The sequence below is a fragment of the Aphelocoma coerulescens genome, chromosome 3 (genome assembly GCF_041296385.1).
Source record: "Aphelocoma coerulescens isolate FSJ_1873_10779 chromosome 3, UR_Acoe_1.0, whole genome shotgun sequence".
NCBI classification, from domain to species: domain Eukaryota; kingdom Metazoa; phylum Chordata; class Aves; order Passeriformes; family Corvidae; genus Aphelocoma; species Aphelocoma coerulescens.
The window spans coordinates 14,110,670-14,129,977 of NC_091016.1; the positions used below are offsets into that span (position 1 = coordinate 14,110,670).

The 19,308-nt window shown below is 46.3% G+C and overlaps 1 long non-coding RNA gene across 1 annotated transcript; it reads right to left on the minus strand.

The window, feature by feature from the left end:
* Nucleotides 1-450: 450 nt before the first annotated feature.
* Nucleotides 451-9,466, minus strand: LOC138107139 (uncharacterized). Its single transcript, XR_011149259.1, has 3 exons — nt 9,410-9,466; nt 804-887; nt 451-722 (listed from the first exon to the last, which is right to left on the minus strand). It is a non-coding gene; the product is annotated as an uncharacterized lncRNA (long non-coding RNA).
* Between the last annotated feature and the right edge of the window lie 9,842 nt (nt 9,467-19,308).

Below are 19,308 nucleotides of genomic sequence, written 5' to 3' on the forward strand. Positions count from 1 at the left end.
TAATACAGCACCATACATTTTAAACCCCCGATTTTCATGAGGCACTTGCACAGTCTAGCTTAAATACTACAAATAAAAGTGAACTCTGGTGGGGGGAAGAACAATGCTGCTGTTGGGTTTTGGTTTCTTTTCCTTTCAAGGAAGGTGTACTGATAGTCACGACAGCAGGGTTGAGGCAACGAGCAGCAGTAACTGTGTTTCCCAAAGGGCAGGGACAAAAGAGGCAGCATGTCTCACTGTTATGACACAAGGGAGAGGTTCCAAGAGAGTATCACGTTAGCAAGATTAAAATTAACACAAATGCTGAACAAAATCCTTCCTTGAAGGAAGGAGATGATTTTAAATTGCTTGTAATTAATACAGGAGAAACAACACTGCACACAGCCTTGCTCTAGCCAAGAAGTCTTCCAGATTTTCACTGCTCAGCTTGTAATACTCCTACTTACTATTTTTTTTAAACACACAGTGGATTTTATTGCCTTTTTTAGATATTAATACGCAACCCAATTATAAATTGTGAGTTGCAGCACTGGATAATTTCCCTTCAAGAATGCTAAGCAGATTCTGCGCTCTATCAGGCCATGTGACAGCACAGCAACTACCATCCTCTCTGACTTTTTTTTAGCAGCAATTCCTAAACACATGCTCAGCAGGAAAACTGGAGCAAGCCCCATCTTAGGACCTCCTTATGATGCTGTTTTTTAACTTGCTGGTTGTTCTGCCTAAAAATAAAAGGAAAATTTAGGATTTAACTCATGTTCTCAGGAGTGGAGATTCAGATGAACAGTAGGAAATAACCGTACTATTTATTACATCTTGGAGGTACTTGTCTTGCTTTCTCTCACTGCTGTTGTGCTGGTACCACATCCAAAGCTTCTTCTCGAGGCCTGCCAGGTGAGAGAGGGCAAATTTTAGGTGCAAGGTTAGAAAAAGGAAAGGGAAATAGAGAAGGCAGTGCAAATTTTGATTTCATGCAGACGCAATGCACCTCACACAGCAGCACAGTCCCTGTGGTGCAGGAGCCACTGACAGGTCACAGAAGGAGCTGAGCTGGAAGGGACCCACAGGGATCATCGAGTCCAACTCCCAGCCCTGCACAGCACCAAATCCAAGAGTACCCAGTTGCTGCAGGTTTTGGCTTCACAAAAGTTCCCTCTTCCCCTTTTTTGTTTTTCCTGGGATAAAGTATTTGCAATAAACCCACCCTCCCACTGAGTAAAGGTATAATTATGGATAGTTACTGATGCTGATCTATGTAATTAATGACAGTAGTTGGGCCAAGATGAAGCTTAAGGCATCTGGCTGAGTCTCCACCAAGCCCAAGCAGCAAGAGCTGTTCCTGAATTTGAACATGAGCATGGAACCAATAAACAGACTACCCACAGGAGCAACTATGGATGAGGATGCACATTAAGTGTCACTATTTATACGTGCTTTACACCTCTTTTCTGCTAAAAATCCCTTCACCGTGTGGAAAAACACTTTTCTGCATTGAAATGGAAAAAATGCTGAGGCCAGGCAGTACTTTCTATTGTTTCACCATAATCACAGGATTATGGTAAATCACAAGATTATTTGGGTGGATGTCAGAACTGGGTTTGGCTGAGGCAATCCCATGCATGGGGACCCTACACAGTAACACGAGCTCAGACATAAAACACCGAGCTGAGGCCAGAGCTGTGATATCTAATTGCATTTGCCTAGAAACTGCAGTCAGCATTTGTAATCCATAACAGGGAGTTTCAAAACAGCCTCCAATGTTTGTGAAACCTACGGCCGAATTTGTGTGCTGCAGTGTCAGGGGAGCTGAGGACACTCCATGGTTTTTGCTGCTCTGCTGCTTTGTGGTTCCCACCAAGATGCTGGCATGTCCTTTCCACACTGGCCTGCTCAGCTCCAGAGATCCTTTCCCTCTCAACACCTTCACATCACCTTTCAATCAATGGCTATTAAAAAGAACTTCTAAAAGTGTTTGTAGTTCTTCACAGCCTACATTTGAAGATAAATTCACAGTATGGAATAAAAATCCACCCAAGTATAAAACACCCAGATTAATTCATGGCCCTTGTTTGTTCTTTCTGTCTTATCCTTCACTCCCTCCATCATTCATCAGAGGGCCAAAGTGGTGCAAATGAACTTCTGAATGCGTGACAACACGATCCATCTGAGAAACCTAACTCAGAAGCAATGATTTTTCTTACTTTTCTTTTTTCTCTTCCTTCTCAGGGCCCAAGAATGCTCATGAGAGCTTGCTAAGGAACCATTTTGATTTGCCTGTTTGTGTAAAAATAATCCATGTTTCCTTGACATGTTGAGAATACAACATGCCAGGAATAACTTGCATACTTTGGGAGGTCTTTCTGCTTGTGAAAGTCCAGCATGCTACTGGCTTTATGGAGAGGTCTAAAACATGCTTGTGGAACTTGTAAAAGGTCTTTCCAATGACTAATGCAGTCCATTTGTATGGACAGCTCATTCAATTAACAGAAATGCTAAGTCTTACAAGAAGCAATTGCTTTCTTATGCAAAACATGAAATGTGCTCATCCGGAAAAGGGCATTTCACATCTCCTAGCTAATAGTGAAAAAACAGACCATCACAAACTCCTTCCAGACTCTTCTTATTTGGATATGCTCCACATCATTTTCCCAGCCAGCATTTTCTTGGCCAGCATAAGCCTCTGGGAGGTCCTATCTGCACTCACATCTCTGCAGTTCCAGTCCCAGCCAGGCCCAGATAGTGAAGCAGAAGCAGGCTGAGGGTAACAGTATTTATCTTCACAATATGTGGCAATATGTGTCAAAGAAGAGTATCCTGGAGTCACGGTCTGAAGGGCTGCCATGTCCATGGCGCTGAAAGGGTTTTATGTAGCTGGTTTTTGCTTGTAGCATCTCCAGGTCGCAGTGTTGTAACTTTAATGGTTACATGTAGGGAGATGTTTCTTAAGCTTTAGACTGTTCCCCTTGCTACCAGCTCTTTAAAGAGTTCTCTTACTGCTGCAGGAAAAGGCCAGGAAAGTTGGGCATATTGCAACATTTTTAATAGGGAATTTATCTTGTAGGCAGCCTGCTCTGCTGTGCTTAATCTCCCAGTGAATATCAGAAAATACAAGATGTTGGAGAAACACATGGAAGCCTTGTGATCCCATGTGCTGCATGGTCACTTTTGCTTACACCTGTTTTTCTCAGCAAAGCAATGACAGCTCTTGTTAAAATCATTTGTTGATGGACTGAGGGCAACCTGGGAGCTGCACAGGCCCCAGTGCTCACTCTGTGCCTGACCTGCCCCATGGAGCAGAAGCCTCTGCTGGTATTTCTGCCCAGGCATTTCTGTGGGCCCACAGGCAGAGATGGTGTTTGCAGTCACACCTACTTAGGACTTCGTGCTGCGTGAAAATGACTGCTCCTCACTCGTCTAGTTTTCAGCTGAAAAGATCTTGAATTTGATTACATCCTAAGGCACATCTGGTTGTAGCACTGCAGACTAGGTCCTTGAAAAACCACAAAGAAAAGGTGTTTGGGTTAAGAATACTCTTGTGATTAAAAAAAATATTGAAAGTCCTCAAGTGTTTGTTTAAAGAAAATAATTTTCATTAAAATGCTGGCACAGTGTCAAGCAATTTGATTTTAATTTTGAAGTGTTGAAAATGCCCTCAGATCATTTCTGCAGCACTCCAGAACCCCAACGTGATCATAGAAAGCAAGTCACTTAAGAAATCAACTGCAGAACTAAAATTCATTTCCTGTTTTCTAAGACAACAAAAAAGGGCCCAAGGCTCTTAAGTTTTTCTGACAAAGACCTTCTCACAAGCAGTTTTCAGCCAGGAAAGCGTGGTCTGCCTTTTTTCCCCCAAATAAAACAGAGTTTGCACATTCAGAAAGCTTCCAAGAACCACAAGTCATATGAATACAAATAATTTACTGGACTTTGGTACCAAGTACACTACTTCAAGCACTGCTCGGTTGGACCTGAAAGCAGTCTAAAGTCATTGCATTATTATGATTTTAAAGATGCTCAGTGATGCATATTTTACAGCACTTGTACTCTGAGTTTCATCAAAGAAGCAGGTTGATCATTTCTTATTAGGATTTGATCTGGACTTTAGGATTTAGATGAGACATGCACCAGCGCTGAGTTTCTGTGTCTTCACCATCCCTGACTCCCTGGCTTCACTGAATCCTCAAAAAGTGTTCAAAATCAGAAAGTTTTGCTGGCTTGGGGTCAAAGTCTGACTTAGTTTTCACTAGAACCCACCTATCGGCCCAAATTCTCTCAAATTCAGGTTTAGGTTTCCTAAAGCTTCAGTTCATTGAACTTGGCTGGAGTACAGCTCTTTCTTCAAAGAAACCAAGTGAAATTGTGTCTCCAGCTCACCTCAGAGGGGTGACCAGCCCCCAGCCAGGCAGGTTTTTTCACCAAGGTTTTGCTACCAGTACCACTTGTGACAAGATGTGCCTCCATCCAGCACAGAGAGGTTGCAATTTGCTGCAAGAACAGCTGTTGCCTCATTTTGGATTCAAGGAAAGCAGATTCCGTAAAACATTCTGCTAGGAAAGTTGGTTCCCATTTAGAAAGGAGAAAAAAAGATTGAAAAGAAAAATAAGAAAGAAAAAAAAAGACAAATATGCCTCTGAGCAGGCCTTTGAATGCTCTCCTTTGTTAACCAATGCAGTTAACAAGCCTGAACATGACAAAAAGCTTCCTGTCAAGAGCATCCCAAACAAAAACTTAAGCAGAACTTTACTATCTCATGGAGCCCTACAAGCCTCACAATTTTTAAATTTTATTTTTCCACAATTCTTTTTTTTTTTTTTTTTTACTAGCCATTGTGTGCCTTGGGTTCTTGATGCTTACCCTGGGATACCAAAAAGTAGCCTTTATTTTGTGGGAGAGTGTTTTTGACAAATTAGGCCATTTTAGGTATCAATAAAAGGCACATAAAAATTTATATCCACAAAATGCCTATTTAGAAAAGGCAGTTAACAATTTTTTTTTTTTTTTAATGTCACTACCATTCTCTAGATTTAGTGTCTACCCCATTTTTTCAGTTCTCCACAGTAGCTTTTGCTGGGTTCACCATAATCCTCACATTATCTACATATGCTCACTCTTCATCAGCATATTTACTTGGAGGCAGGTAAGAAATTAGAGATAAGTTAGTTCACTGTTGAATCACTTGACATAAATTATTCAGGGTGTTAATCCTGATGCATGTGGGCTGGGAAGAGGGAAGAGAGGACTGTTTTTTTGGGTTTGGTAGCTGTTCCTCCACTGTGCTTCGCACATGTGGCAAGGCAAGGGCAATAAATCAGAACAAAGGAAATAAAGAACGAAGGCATTAGGGACCATGTGTTCTGGAAGAAAAACTTGGCTCACCACTAAAGCAGCATTGCCTTATAATGGATCTTTAAAATTCAGATGCAGAAAGAGACGGACAAAATTATATAAATACAAGAGACTTGCAGGTCTGTGCAGCTTTCAAGCAGTACTGCAAGCCAGTCCATCTTGCCAGCCCATCCTGGGCCAGGACAGGCAGATCCCATGCTCCACACCAGCAGGACTGCAGCAGGGGTGGCAGCACAGCTCATCCTAAGCAATACTGTGACACATTAGGTTCAGACAAAGCATTGAGGGCTTCAACCCAACCCAGGAAGCTGACACACTGTTTTCCAGGACCAGAGCTCTCTCCAGCTGCTGTTGACAGACCTATTGCAAGGTCTGCTAGGAGCTATCCATGTCAGCTAGGAACATGCTGCTGTTGGAGTCATTTGCCATCCCTGGGATCTGTACAACCCTCACACTCCAGTGTCAGGGCAGCAGTTTCACACAGCCAGGAGGACTCTATTCCCAGCCTTGGGCAGGCAGAAACTGCTCAACAGAAGGAGGAACTACTTTGAAGCAGATTTACCAAGGTATTTAGGAGAACAGACACAAAGAGAGGTGCCCAGTGAGGTTTCCCAAGGCCTCCAAGTGGGTCAAGCTCTTCAGACTCAATCCCTGAAATGGGAATTTTCCTCCTCTCTCCCTCCAATCTCCCAAAGAACTTAATGTATTTGGCTTGCATGGCAAGGTGCTGATAGGATGGGGGGCTGCAGGGGTGGCTTCCATAGGAAGCTGCTGGAAGCTTCCCCCACCTCTGACAGGGCCAATGCCAGCCAGCTCCAAGACAGAGCTGCTGCTGGTCAAAGCTGGGACAATCAGGAATGATAGTAATGCCTCTGTGACAACACATTTGAGAAGGAAAGAAGAAAGGTCATTGGGCAGACATCATTGCAGCCAGAGAAGAGAGGAGGGAGAATATGTGAGAGGAACAGCTCTGCAGACACCAAGGTCAGTGGAGAAAGAGGGGAAGGAGGCGTTCAAACCACCACACTTTTAAAAGGCCAAGAAGTGCCTCTCTGCATGTTTGGGGACCCAAATGCCTCTGCAGAGAATTTTACATTTCATGGCCCTTCCCCTCCTCCTATGAGCTGCCCATGGGACTCCCAGCCAGGCTGGTGGCCAAGGTCAGCACTGGACTGACCAGTGCTAAGGGCAGTAAAGCAATCTTGGCTGCTGGCAGGGCACAAGAAATCCCAAGAGGATGACAGGGCTCCTGTTTGTCTGTCCTGTGCCTATTAACTTCTGAGGGTAAATGGTCTCTATTTCACTTAATGCAACAGCCTTGCTGCCAGTCTTCTGCCCATACATTTTAGGCCAACTAGTCTAGCATTAAATATATCCTACATACACTTGTTGTGATATTAGCCTGCCTTTCCAAATTTTCCTGGTTTCTTCATGCTTTATCCATTCCAAGCTTAAATAAAAGCAAAGCCCAGATTCCAAGAACCGAGTAAGGTGGAGGCTGTGGAAAGGAATAGAGAGGGAATAGAGCTATAAATGGAATCAGGGAAGCATGGCTTGGTGTGATTAATGAGCTTACATCTGTGACGGGTGCTTGCTATAAACAGCAGGTAGAGAAGTAAAGCCAGCAGCAGAAAGTGCTCAGGAGCAAGGGAGGTGGAGCCAGGTCTCCCCACACCAGCAGTGAGCTGCCTGGCTGCTCAGTGGGTGCTGGTGGGGACAAGCACAACTCCTCTTCAGTGGGGTTTGGGGTACATAAGAACACTGGGGAACAGCATGCATCCTTCCAGAAACCTGGGAGAAAAGAGGGATCAAAAAAAAATAGACAATTGCCTTACTAGCAGCAAAAGAACAAAGTCCTGGCTAAAGGTGCAGCTAGAAAGTGCCTGTGATTTTACTCTCCTTCCCTGGGATTTTCCTCTAGCAGGGATATCCCTGGTGCCCACACAGTGTGGTTTGCAGCCACCTGGCACACAGGGCAGCCCCAGTGGGGTAGAAAGAGAAGGACTTTGGAAAGACTGAGGGACTAATGATCAGGGAAAATGCAGTGCAGGTTGGAGCAGTGGTTCTGCAGTATTCAACAGGACCCCAGCATTGCCATTCCTAAGGATAAATGTGCAAATGAAGCATCTCAAATCCTCTTGCTGGTTTAAAAACAGGAAAACACAAGCAAACAAAAAAATTCAATGGGAAACAAAACCAAAATCCCAAACAAACAAACAAACAAACAACAACAAACACCAAACCCTGCTGCTTTTTAATATTACATTGTAATGAAAACTGAAACGTCCTCTTTGTTCTCTGTTCCATGATCCATTGATCCACCCCTCTGAGGAAAGCTTGTGAGAAGCTTTCTTCTTCAAGTTGTGAGAAAATGGAGAATAGACAAAATTGAGATTCCAGAGGTGAATAATTATGGATCAATTCAATGCAGACTGGGGATTTTTTTATAAATAAACTGGCCAAGACTGAATTATTGCTAAAACAAAATATCAATTTTAAACAGTGAAAATAGAAGCTGTGTAAACCAAGCTACTCAGAGTCTTTAAAGAAAACTACTGGGTTACTCAACATAGCAAGCTCTATAACTCCAGCCCACTCCAGCTTGATTTTCCCTTGTTTCAGTGCAGAAAAAGTTTCCAGTGCTTGTAGCAACCAACTCAGCTCACTTTGTTCCTGCTGGGCAGTTTTTGCAGCAGTGCAGAGGCAATGGGGGTCAGGATCTGGCCCCCTACATGCACAGTTTTAAAGATTATCATTCAGCTGAAGCCACTGTGAGGAAGAAAAAATGCTAAGCCCAGAGCCTGAGTTGTTTCTCTGACTCTGAATGCTATCAAACATAATATTTTATTTGGCTGGTTATAGAAAATGTGTGGCAAAGCCTCCATTTTTGGGGAAGGTTTGCCCTGCGGCACAAAAAGGAAAGAAAAATAGCTGAACTTTATTCTGCCTGTCTCTGCAATGCACATCCTCGCACCCACACAAGCTGCTCTCACCTGAATTTTAAGTTCTGGATACATATGATAACTCTATTTACTCTGCAGAAATACCAACAAGGTCCCAATCAAAGATTAACATCAGGATCTGCAGGGTAGGTGCAAACAGGAAAGCATCCCCATGAAGCGTTTATACTCCAAGAAAAATGGGAAGGTTCAAGATTATCAGTTTTTTAAAAGGACATGAAAAGTAGCAAATTCAGGACAGAGTTGAACAGCAAAACACATTCCCCAGTGTCCTACTGTGTTCAGCAGCAGCAAGAAAATTGTTCGGTGCTCAGGTGTCTTAGACCTGAGTACCAGGCTGAGAGACCAGTGTACATGATCATTTTTGGGGGGAAAGGGCTTTGTATTTAAAGTTCCAGTTCCAATTCTGACCTAACATCAGGCCCCAAATATGGTCTTTCCCTTGTAATAAACCAACCAACCCCAAGCAAACCCAACAAAAAAGGAACAATTACTCATTTACCCACTAGAAACCTCTCACTTGTCAGTGAACTCCACCAGCATTTGAAGGGGAGCCAAAGGGTGAGAGGCATTACAATGCACAGGAGGAGCACAACAAGAGTGTTGTTTGCTGTTTTCCCTATCCTGACAGCTGCTCCTGATGTACCCAACCCTCTATTAAACCTTCCTTAAGCACCTTGTACAACGGGAAGGGTCCTTTTCCCAGCAGGGCTAGGAGGTCTTTAAGCTGCTAGCCAGCTGGGAGGGTGTGAGTTCACTGCAGCCACACGAGGGGAGGCTCAGGATCTCACCCTTCCCTCAGGAAGGCTGATGCTGTGCCAGCACACACAAAGGGTGCACACACATGTTCTCTGTACTGGCTCAGCTCCAGCAATGCTTATTTCCAGCTGAGGAGCTGTATCAAGCACAGCAGGAGATAAAATTTCCAGCCTTTCCATCTGTTCCTGTAGACAAAATGACATAATAAAGATATTTCTAAACATCTCCAAGCACGTAGATGGCTGGGACAGTGATAGCCATTGCCCTACTTCCTTCATCAGGGGCAAAGCCTCTATTCCCTAAAGCCTCTCCTCAACTGAGCCACGACAGGACCTATAACTCACCTCCTTCTTTTCCCCTAGAGACTGACCAGCTGTTCCCCCAAGCTCCCTTTGTCCATCAGTGGGGGACAAGCCCTCTGTTTGGGACACCTGTGCCCTGCAGTCAGCACAGCACATTCTCAGTGGGTTTGCTAATCAGGACACCACTAACGCCCCCTGAGCTGGGAGCCTGTGACTCAGCTGTGGGCTCGATGCCACTCAGCAGCTGGCACTTGGCACAGGGGCTGTGTGACTCAGGCTGGCAGGAGCCTTTGGAGATGCCTTCCCCTGATTTATATCTGCAAGGGATCCTTTGTGTTCGGACCCTATTGTTGGCATGCCAGCCTCGCTGTAGAAATCTGGAGTTAATATACTCCACTTTCCAATCACAGCAGCTCTTCCAGGGCGCAGCTTTGCAGGGCTGGCAGTGCTTGCTCCCGCACCATCGGCCAGCACGGCTGCTGATGCCTTTTACCTTGGAAAAATCCTGTGATTTCACACAGGGGCAACCCCAGGGAAAGCCCAGGTTTGCAGTGCCTGGTAGTCTGCCTCCGTCTTGCTCCATCTCCTTATCCCTTTTGTTGTGGGGTTTGGAGCCCATGCTCTTGCAGACCTACCCCTAAGTGCAAGAAGGCTCTTGGCACCAGCAAGTTGGGCTCCCACCGAGAAATCAGAAAATTTCAAAAAAAGAGGAAAAAGAAAGACAAAAGATGAATGTGTGAGTTCATTTATGGAGCTGTATAAACAATGGGGCCATCTCTACCCCTCCCCAGAACAGATGACACTTTACAGAGGGTAGAGGGACTCACACATGGCACTGCATCCTTTCTCCCATGGCAGATTTGTGGCTTGCTTGTGGGTGATCAGTCAAAAAGGGTGGAAGCAACTTTCACTTCTCAGCATTCCCACGGGACAGGTATGCTTCGGAGCTGGCTACATTCCAGCAGAGTGATTCACTTTCTTTAAGCCATATTTTTGGCTTCTATAAGCTGGATCGACATCAGTGGAGCTACACCAGTTTACATCAGCCCAAGCATACAGGTCCACATTTTCAGGGAAAGCTCAGTTCTGGAAAGTTTTGAGCAGCTCCTTGGTGCTGCAGGCTGGATGCCCCTGCAGACAATGAGCCCGGCCTGGGAGGATGTGGGAATGCTCTTTTGCTTTGTGTTACCCTGGAGGACAAATGAGGCAGATCTCGTCACAGTGAATGACAATGGGAAAACAAGAGGAAACATCCAGCAAACAAAATAAAACACTTCAGGACTGAAACTGGGAGCTGGGGCTGGAAGAGAGCTGGAACAGACTCCAGAGAGCCCCTGATGCACAGGGTCCAGCAGGATCAGGCCGTGACACTCATCACCCCCATGGGACAGGGTGTCAACAGCTTTTCCTACCAAGAACTGAAAGGGTTAAAGCACTTCCATTCAGACACCCAGAGGAAAACGGGCAAACACAGGATGGCCGTGTGTTACTATAATTAACACTTCAATGCTGATCCTGTGCAGTGCTGGGCACTCGAGATGAAGGGATGTGTTCAGCTCCCGCCCTGTTCATGCCAAACTAACCAAGGCTAAACAGGGCTTACAGCCATCCTCTTTCTCCAGCCCTTTCTGGAGATTTGTTCCTCAGCAAATCCCTCTTCCAAAACCTGACAAAAATCTACACGTTAAGAAGCTTGGAAACCGGTGTGAGAATCAGGCAGAGCCAGAGAGCAAGGTTGTATGTTAAACACTGTGATTTTCTTCAGGAGCATTCACCCAGGGATAGCAGCACTCTTTGCAAAACAGGGTTCAGCACAAGTAACCCCATCTTACACCAGGAGAACAGGAGCCATGGACATTAAAGGCTGCTGCTGTTACAATAAAACCAAGCCCTGCAAATACCATAGGCACCTTAAGAAAGATTTTGGGAGCATTTGGGCACCTTGGTTGAAAACTACCATCTGGGAGCTCCATATTCCCATTCTGCTGCTGCCTAGCCCTGGAGGTGCCCGAACTTGCCCACTGCCTCCTGGTTTGACTCACAGCCTCCCTGAGCGGCTGTGAACCTGCTATCAGGTGTGCTCAGAGCTGCTGCCATCCAAGCATCTCCCCTCCAGCTCTCAGGTGAGTGCTGCCGTGTCCCCATCCCCAGCAGGAACCACCCTGGGAGCTGCAGGGGGAGCACACTGGGGCACAGCCTGCAGGAGATGAGCACCACAGCCCCCCAGGCAGTGCCTTCTGCTGCAGCAGCACGGGAGGTCGGGCTCTCCCTGGGAACACCCCCGTGCTGCCCCATGCAGCTCCCATCCTCTCTGCTGCCCGCCCTGTGGGGCACCAGGAGCTCCCCAACAGCCCTTCCAACCTCCCAGCCGTGAGCACAGCCAGCAAGAGCTGCATTTCCCCCCTTCACAGGGATGCCACGGCATCCTGGAAGACAGCAACGAACTGCAGCAGTTGCCCAGCCTCTTCCTTACCCTGCAAAGATGCCAGGGTAACACAGGCTGGGGTCGGCTCTGGTTTTTGTCGCTTTTTTCAGTATAACCCGCGCTTGAGGCAGAGCTTTGTTTGATAAATTGCACACCCATTTCTCCTCCTGTCCTGTTAACAGCTTGGTTTCAGACAAAGCACAGTAAGCGCCTGTGGTAAGTAACTGCTGAAGCCCAGCTCCCCCCACACTGTCAGCCTCTGCAGTTTTCCCAAACACAATCAACAACCTGGCCTAGGGCTTATCTACACACTTCCAAAATTCTTCATCTGACAACTAATGATGCATTAATCACTGTCAGACCACGATCTTTTGTTTCTGCTTCTCTGCAGGCATCTGTCAGGATCACAAAGGATTCACATTGCACTAGCCTGGGTACAGAAGCTCAGCCCCTCTGCAGACACTCGTCGGTGTTTTGTGATCCCTTCAGGAACCACTTCACCTGTCCTTCCCCTCCTTCACTCACCACTTATATTTCTAGCCCTGGATATCTGCTGTCTCTTGGGCAAGCATGGGTCCTTTTTCACAAGCAGCACTAGAAGAGAGGATCACCAAAATCCTTCCCTGCAGCATTGTTCCTGTTTGGGCACCCTGGTTCCCGATTCATTTAACAATGCTGAGAAGGTGCCTATTCTCTCCTTCACATCTGCTTTTATATGGTTCACCTCTAACCTTCCATCCACACAGCACTCTAGAGCATGCAGTATTCAAGAGTATGAGACATCCTGCTCAAAATTAAGTGACCCTCCTTGCAAAGCCTGTGGGATGATGACCAAACACCAAAGCAATCTCTGGGAGGCATCCAAGCTCCACCTCAGCAGACAAACCAGCTGCACCACTTCTTCGAATGAGCCCCAACAGACTGAAGTACACTCCCCCTTTTACATCTCAGGAGCCTGGGCCCAGCTGTCCACAGGAAGTGACACCCCCAGGAGATGGAGGGACATCAAGGGTTCGTCTCCACATGGAAGCTGTAAGGGTTTATGAACGCTGGTGCAGTGCAAAGAGCCTCTGGAGGTGGTACAGTTTGACACAGTGAAGCTGTTCCACACACAGAGGCACAGCTGCTTCCAAAGGCAAAAGGAATTAAGCTACACTTAAATAAAATGAATTTTTAAAATTATAGCTTTTCCTCAAATGCAACCTGCTTCCATGAACAGGGGTGTTGGGCCTGCATGTCCTGAGCCTTCTCTGCAGCAGCAGCCAGGAAAGTCCATTCGACCACCCTTCACTGCTGAGCACTGCCTGAGGAAGTCTCTGCTCTCCCTCCCATGAGAGTTTCTGTGCATGATCCAGCAGCCATCTACGAAAAGCTATTTGGAAAATGAATGAGTTCACTATGACAGAGGAGAGGAACACAAGAGAGCATCTCTCTGGGTGCATGGGGGAAGTTTCAGCAGGTGTTTGGATCACACAGTGCTCTCTCCATTTCTCAAACATATCCCAGGTGCTGGAGTTGCTTCAGCTCCTGTTTTTGTCTCTATAGTAAAGGCCTGAGAAGCAGAAATAGACAAAAACAAGCAGAAAACAAAATCAAGTATTTGTATGTGATGCAGTAGCTTTTTTTCTAATAATCTTGGAGTGTGTAGGCTTTAGAGAAGGAAAATGCTTGGCACAGCCAGCACACCATCATCAGTGATGGCACCGATGGTGGAAGTGTAACCTGACACAAGAGCACCTTTTCCTGTTGGGAGATTTCTCTTACAGCTCCTTCCCTGAGACAAATCTAAAGCAGGAAGGTTTCTTGCTCCCAAAACTGGAATTCTCTGAGTGTTACACTGCCAGAGATTTAAATGTTTTATTTATACTGGGCAATTCCCTCCTGTAAAGAAACTCCAGAAGTTCCTATAGCCCCAGCATTGCAATGGATCCCCATCTGCTGGAAGGTTGCTGGAATCAAATGTTGCTCCAGCCAGGGCTTCCTGGCCTGCTGTGCTGCTCAGAAACCTCCAAAAACACGGCTGAGTCTTCTTAGAGCCTCACTTCTCGTATATTTCTGAATCTTAATGGACTCGAGTGGTTCCAGCTGCCAGCTGACACTGCAGAAAGGACAGAGCCAGACCAGCCCACACTTGTCCCTCCCCACCAGCAGGTCTATTTGTGGCCCTGTGCAGTGCCAGAAATAAACTGCTTTCCTTGGAGAGACCCACAGCCAAGTGCTGGGCTCTCCACAGAGGGCACAGCAGCCTCAAAGATACTCATTTTAGCTCTGATTTCAAAGTGCTCACCAAGGGGTTTTAGAAGGCTGGAAGTGCTCTTGATAGTCGTGGTGAGGTGGGAAGAGGAGGGAGGTAAAAATTAAATTTGTCTGCCCTCCTCATCCTTGGAAAGCAGTCCTTCAGGGTGTGCCTGCTCCCTCTCATCTCCTCTCATCTCATCTCTTCTAGCTGGAAGATCCCAGCCTCACAAGTGCAGTGCTGAGTCTATTTTAAATTACTCATTAATGTTTGCACACAAATGCCAGATGCTTTCTTTTTAAATAAACAAACAAACAGAAACCTCAAATACCCTCTGAGAGATGGAACATTTTTTCCTACAGTGAAGGCCACAAGTGGTTGCTTGTGCAGGACAGTGGAAGAAGGTTCCTCAAAATCCTACTTTTATAAGCATTTCTCCTCCCTTCCTCAGCCCTTCCACTGCCACACAGGTGGGGACTTTGGGGAGGGATGGAGGTTGTTTCCTCCTACAGCACTGAGGAGGAGAGGATTTTGGAGGACAACAGCTGAACATAGCTGAATGGCTCAATGGGAAATTAATCCCTGTGGTTTCCCAGTCCTGGCAGTCCCCAGCTTTGCTAAAATTCCCATGTTCTTGATACCATAAAAATGGCAGTGTTACACGAGAGATAAACAGTGGGTGCACAGAAATGGGCAATGACAGTGTTTGGAGGCAAAAAACTCAAATTCAAAATCGCAGGGAAGGTGATACCAGTGGGAATTGGTCCCTCTCTGTTTGCTCCAGGAGCTTTACACCCACGTGCCAGCTGTCAGGTGAAGGAAATGCCCCCTGCTCCATGGACACACAGCATCCTTCTTGTGGGGATCTGCTCACACACACACTGAACTAAACCCACATCAGCAATTGCCATAAAATTTTAAATAAAGAAAAGGGATATGTATATTCCTTTTATGTCGTGTGCAAAGGCATTGGCTACTGAAGGCAAGAGGGATTCAGGTGAGTGCTCCATGAGATGTGACTGGAATATATTTCCTCTGAAGTGCTATAATCAGAGTAGTAATGTATTCCCTTTTTTTCCCCTAAGACTGGGAAATCACATTTTACTGCCTGCCACAAGACTGTCAGGATCAGCATTTCAAGTAGCAATTCAGCCTTTATCAACATTCAACAGCATTGTAAGTCAGGAATAATTAATGTTACATTAACATAGAGTTATCAGGAAAAGTAAGACTGTAAGCATTCAGCATCAGATCCATTTAGTATTTCCTGCAATAATGCCATCAGCACGAAGTATTTACCATAAATGTCAGCTTCAGGGGGATGTTCCAGAGCAGCCAGGAACAGCTCAGTGTGCCACCCCTGTACCTGCCACCTTCCAGCTCTTCTCAGCATCATCCTGGGAAGCTGCTTCATGTGTCTGTGTCAAAGCAAAAAGAAATATTTCTGTAAAAACCACAAACACTTTGCTATGGTATCTCCAAAATGAATATAGGGTGAAACTGTTTAGATAGATAGATAGATAGATAGATAGATAGATAGATAGATCATACATACAGTCCATAGAGATATGACAGATGAGAGTCATGGAATGGTAGATACAGAGCCATATTTTTGTATTTATGCAGACATATATATGTGAAAGGATACATAAAATCATATTCATACACCCACTCAGTGCAACCTTGTGGCTCTTACAGAAACTGTTTCTTGACATTTCAGTGGACACATCAGACAGTGTAATGTGTACTGCACTTAACCACAGCAAGACATATGTATATAAATACATAAATTGATATAAATTCAGTCCAATAATAGAGGAAGACAGCCAATTTTCTTAACATCTGGAAAGGATGTCTTTCAGGACAGTCAAAGGGCCTGATTCCTGCATTTCTGTTCCCTCTATCTCCAGGGCTATTCCCATACAGCCAAAAGGAAAGGGAGCCTGGATGAGGGGTTTGGCAAAGCAGGGTTGCACTAAATGTTTAGTGGGATTTTCAAACATGCCAAGGCTGCTACCTTACGCTGACATTACCAGGAGTGAGGTGCTCAGGCATGCTGGAAAGTCTCTGTAGCTACTTAACTCTCACTTGTAACAGCATGGGACATGTGGCAGAGTGCCTGGAGTCAGAATCCCAGTGAATTTCAGTGGAACTGGGACACCTGGATCCAGGAAGTTCCAGCACAGCATCAGCAAGCACTCGCCATGCTGCAGGACTGGAGCACGTGCCCTGGGTTGTATCCTTGCCCCAGCCTGGCTGGTCCCACGGAGCTCCCTTGAATCACAGAACCATAGAATGGTTTGGGATGCAAGGACCTTAAAGCTCATCTAGTTCCAACTGCCTCCCACAGACACAGACACCTTCCACTCAGCCAGGTGGCTAAAGCCCCATTCCATCTGGCCTTGAATTGTTCCAGGGATGGGGCATCCACAGCTTCTCTGGGCAATCTGTTCCAGTGCCTCCCCGCCCTCTGAGTAAGGAATTTCTCCCAATATCTGACCGACCCCTGCCCTCTGCCAGTTTAAAGCCGTTCTCCCCTGTCCTATCACCTCATGCCCTTGCCAAAAGTCCCTCTCCAGCGCTCTTTCCCCAGCTGCCACAGCTGCTCCACAGCAGTGGTACAAAGAACAGGGAACAAGGAACACACAACAAACCTTTGCTCTGCAAGATAAGCCCCAAACCCAGATCCTGCACCGTCGATCACAGAGCTGATGTCAGCAGCATGCAGGGAAGCAGGTGAGGGATCAAGACTGACTCAGGAGAGAAGACACCTCTAACTAAAAGCCTTAAGCAGTGCTGAGGGCATCTACTATAGTCTTGCAATGTATGGGGGCTTTAAATGCATCAAACACGTCTTGAACAAACACCACATCTGTCTTTAAAACAAAGAAAGCTTTTCCTATGAGTAGAATAATGTTAACAGTCTGCTGCTTGGAATTATGTCTAGATAGGCACAACATAGTGCCTCTTTCTGGCGCCTGCAAACAAGTTTCATAGTCCCAGAGACATTTCTGTGTGAGGTTCTCCTCAGTGCAGGGATGGGAGCAAGGCAAGCCAGCCTGTTGCAGCTTAGGATGCCACATTCCCACTGAATCCCAGTCCCACAATTCCTTAGTGAGTGCCATGCTTGTTTGACTGTGTACAGACCAGATGCTATAGAAAAATGTAAATATTTTTATGGCCTGGCTCACTTAAAAGCCTGTCTAAGGGGAAAGGAATGCTGTGCACACACACAGCAGGACAAATTTAATGAAAGCCAGAACCCAGAGGTATTCTCTAACCCAGAGATGGAGTGCTTTGCATTGCTAAAGGGTGGTCATTTGGTACATCACAAAGACAGCGTGGAAGTTGAGATAACACAATTAATAATGAACTCTCCAACACAAAGCGCTGTCCATCACCATGACCTCACTCTCCTCATGGACAGGAGACACAGCTATTCACTCATCTCCTCTTGCTTTTGAGAAGTGGGCAAAGTGCCCAGTTCTCTCTGTACTGCTGCAGAGTTTTGGTGGTGACAGAGTCAGGCTCCTTTGGAGGTGAGCAGGGGAAGGACAAAGGGCAGTAACAACCAAAAAAACCACCCTTCATGAAATAAGGTCAACAAAAGTCCTGAGCCAAGGTCCCCAAGCTGTGACCACCAAGAGTTTCCAAGAACTGCAGGTTACACCTCTCCCAGCTCAACCCTTAATAAAGACCCTTCCCAGTGGGAAGTGCAGCCCCCAGCTGAGAGCTACCAAGGTGGCAGAGGAATCACTGCTTGCTGTCAACACAGCAAGATCTTGTGTCTCTCCAGCAGCAAGATCACAGGCAGCCAGCACCACCAGCAGCTGACAAAAACATCCAAGGCAGCCCAGACCTGCCTCACCCTGCTCTCTCTTTAAAATGTGATGTTCACATCAACTCTGAAAGTTGGAACTTACTTACAACTTTATGTTGCACCTCCTTGTCTCTTCAGATGTTCCCACCACAGCTGGGCACAGCCTCTGGCGTGGGGAATCACCCATTCAACCCCCATGGATACATCTGGGAGCGCTGGGATGCAGCTTCAGTGAGGCCAGAAAAGACACGTTTTGGAAAGCTTTGGAAGAGAGCCCAGATGCAACACCAAATAAGAGGTAAGAGAGGTAAGCCCTGCACAAAGCTTGGCAGAATCCTAACACCCTTAATTTCTTTAGATACATTTATTAATTATATCTTTTCAAATCATCAGTACTTACGAAGTTCAAGTTTAACCTGGGGGAAAAAGAAAAGACTTAGGAGGATGGATTAAAGCCCATCTAAATATTAAAGCCATTTTTACAGCTAAACATTAAAACTATTTCAAATTGTTCCCTCAAATAGAAATACTAAAATTATGTTAAATGTAAGGCTATTTCTCCCCATTTAAACAAGTCCTTGGTCTTGCCTGCATGCTTGAAAAAAAAAAATCAAGTAGGCAGGGTTTAGGTGGGCCAGGATGAAAGCACAAACATCTTGAGGTCCATGACAGCTTAATTTAAATTGCAGAGTGCAGGGTCTCCAGCCACAGGGTGACAGCAGCCCAGCTGCTTTCTCAATCCCTCCAGCTGTCAGTAGACCTATCCCTAGGCTTTTGGTCCAAAAATGCCACTGGAGCAAATCCTCAGGACATTTTCCCTTTGACTCTGGGCCTCACAGTGATTTGTTTCTCCCTGACAAGCAGCCCCATCCTTCAAACCTGGGAGACAGCCCCTCTGACCCCTCCAGGTGCCCTGCTGCCTCCTCCCCTCGCCCCCACCCTGCTCCCCTCCACCCGGACACTGCCCTGCCTGAAAGCACGGGGGAAGCTGATCCTTTCCCCTTCACTTCCATCAGTAGCCTCTTTGCTCACCGAGCAGGGCTCTGAATGTTTTCTGGCCCCTGGGTGCTCCTGGGGCCTCTTCCCGTGCCTCTGAATTCAGAAAGGCTTCCAAGAGCTGAATGCAGCTGCAGCCACCAGCCAGGCTCATGGTCCTGTTGGTGCCCAGCTGGGGGCTCTTCCCTTGGGACCCTTCTGTGGCCGCACTCCACTTTCCCTGCTTTTCCTGGCTTCACTTACAGCCACATGTGAACAATGCACCCTGTGTGCACATTCCCCACTTGGTGCACAGGCTTGTAAAACACTTTTAATATGTGGTTTACAAGGGTTCTGGTTTGGGCTGAAATTGTTCCCCTCAGGAGCTGAGCAAGGGTGAAGGGACTGGAGATGTTTATGAGGGCAAGGTGGGAGGTGACAGTGGGGTGGGAGGCTCTCAGGTCACTGGCAGCTCCAGCATCTGG